At 40.4% G+C, this 2,768-nt stretch overlaps 1 long non-coding RNA gene across 1 annotated transcript in view; it reads right to left on the bottom strand.

The window, feature by feature from the left end:
* Window positions 1-43: 43 nt before the first annotated feature.
* The window catches only part of LOC118477737, a 4,718-nt gene continuing 1,993 nt past the window's right edge, over window positions 44-2,768 (bottom strand). The window contains exon 2 of the long non-coding RNA XR_004858577.1: window positions 44-214. This is a non-coding gene — a long non-coding RNA (uncharacterized LOC118477737). The remainder of the gene's footprint in view (window positions 215-2,768) is intronic.

The following is a 2,768-nucleotide window of genomic DNA, read 5'->3' on the forward strand; positions in this document are numbered from 1 at the left end:
TGGGGGGGGGGGGGGGGAGACAGATCGACCGAAATATCAGAAGGAGAGTTTATAAAAAAACTATTTATTATGATATTCCACTTCATAACTTTCATATCGTTAAATATATTCAATACAGGAAAGCTTTACGTATGGCATAAGATGATAATATTATCTTATCGAAAATCTCACTCAGCCCGGGTTGTCCTTGACAGGCAAAGTCGAAGCAGCCATCCTGTAATTAATTTAAAATGTGTCAATAGAGACGTTAAACACTTCCAAATAGAAACAAGTATGCGAAATCTATAAACAAGGATATCCACTGAAAGTGGTCCTCAGCGAGATTTCCCTCTACATTATAAACAGGCAAGATTTTAAATGAATAGGTTAAACAATTTTCAAATGTATCCCTTTCATGCTCTTTGGTTGCATAATCCCGCCAAAAACCCTTGCTTAGTCCCTGAGACTCAGCTCATGAAGGGACATTTAGTAACCTTATAAAAAGTATTAGGCCTGAGACATAAATATTAGGCTGTGTCATCCCAAAGTGGGAATTACCGAGAGCACTGTGAGATATATTGTCTTTCAAAAGTGTGGGTTACCGAGAGGCGAGCTGTGGTCCATGAATTATGCAAAATGCTTCAACAATATCGTTCGCTTCCTCACATTCTTTAGTTACACTTACACACCTCCCCCCCTTTCTTTTTCTTTATCTTTGATTTATTTATTTTATTTTTTTTTTTTCACCATTAAATGCCTCAACCACCCCTATCCCCAAACCCTATTTCCCGCACTTGTCGTTACAACCTTTACACACCAATTACAGAAACATTTTCCGATAACAGTCTGCTCTCCCCCCCCCCTCCTTTCCTTAAGCCAACAACCACAAAGATACACACATAAAAAACCCTTCGAGATATTACTGCACGGCAAAGTCACTCTTTGTCAAAAAATAACAAAAAGCAACATCAACAACAATAACAACAGAATTAACAACAACAGCAACAGCTGAAACAAACAAAAGAACATCACTAATCCTGAAGAAAACCCACTACAACAGAAAAAAAACATATAATAGTACTCATAAGGTAGAGCTATGAAATATGTTCCAGCTATTCTTTTATTCTCTTTGGGATTCTTGTGTTTCATGCTTAATGACTTTTTTGTTTTTTACTACTCCTTATGAAGTGAAAGAATCAAGGACATTTTTGTAATCAACAGAAGTTTTTATGTGGATTAAAAGCCCGGTGGATTCGTAGTCTTAGCATACCATTCCTGCTTTAGGGTTGCTTATAAGATGTCTGATTGCCTGTCTGTCTGTCTGTTTGTCAGTCAGCCTGTCTGTCTGTCTGTCTGTCTGTCTGTCTGTCTGTCTATCTGTCTGTCTGTCGGTCTATTTTGTGACGTTACAACTAACTCTTTCAAACAAAGTAAACAATGTGATATCTGATCATACACAATATACCTATCTGTTCACAGATTAATTAAATCTTCAGATAGCCATATGGTGGAAACCCAATCGATGGTAGCGTAAAAACGTCTCTCCTCCCCCCCCCCCCCCTAAAAAAAAAAACACTCCTTTTTTGTGGAATAACAGACCCCCTTTCCCCACCCCCAACCCTACCCCACACACTTTTTTCTTAGAATATTGAACTTTCAACCATCAGTCTTATGCAGTTGCGAGCGTCGTAAAACCTCTACTAAAACTAAACAACCCTCAGTCTCCTCCCCTCTCCGCTTCCCACAACAGTCCCTGACTATCCTCTAGACACAAGAGTATGTCCAAAAACAGGCGCGCTCATATGACCTTATGCAGTTGCAAGCGCCGTAAAACCCTTTACAAAACAAACAAGGCAAGGATCGATTTTTGTATAGTGGACGACAGAGCTGGAATGAACAGCATGTTACTGTTGTTAGGAAGCATGTGGTATTGGAAATGATTGCTTCAATTGATACAAAGAGTGTGAATTCGTCAAATTTTCAATCTACACATGCTTTGGCGATGGAACTAGTTTGGGTGCTTGGACCCACGTTTTGCGAAGGGCCCCTTTAACAAGAGAGAGAGAGAGAGAGAGAGAGAGAGAGATATGGATATATTTAGATAGATAGATAGATAGATAGATAGATAGATAGATAGATAGATAGATAGATAGATAGAGAGATAGAGAGATAGATAGATAGATAGATCGATAGATAGATAGATAGATAGATAGAGAGAGAGAGAGAGAGAGAGAGAGAGAGAGAGAGAGAGAGAGAGAGAGAGAGAGAGAGACAGAGAGAGAGAGAGACAGAGAGAGACAGAGACAGAGACAGAGAGACAGAGAGACAGACAGACAGACACACAGACAGACAGACAGATAGACACATAGAGAGAGAGAGAGAGAGATAGAGATAGAGAGGGAGAGGGAGCGATACAGAGAGAGCAAGAGAAAGAGAGAGAGAGAGAGAGAGAGAGAGAGAGAGAGAGAGAGAGAGAGAGAGAGAGAGAACGCGTGGGAATAACACGTATAACTATGACACCAAGGTCGTCCACATTCCTGTGTTTCTGCAACACTGCGTGTCTGCCTGCTCGTTTCCTTTCATCCTAATCCTGAACTGCGAACCCTTCAGGAAATACCTAGACAGTCGTCATCCTGTAACATTGTTGAAAACACACTCCTGGCTGTTTTGTATGTGGTAGGAAAAATCTACACCTACTGGTAAGAACACTCAGCACCGAGTACCTGCAACTGATACGTGTACTTGGAACTTAATATCGTTATCGAAACCTAACGCCAGACTGTCTGGTA

This window comes from Aplysia californica, unplaced genomic scaffold, assembly GCF_000002075.1.
Source record: "Aplysia californica isolate F4 #8 unplaced genomic scaffold, AplCal3.0 scaffold00200, whole genome shotgun sequence".
Taxonomy (NCBI): domain Eukaryota; kingdom Metazoa; phylum Mollusca; class Gastropoda; order Aplysiida; family Aplysiidae; genus Aplysia; species Aplysia californica.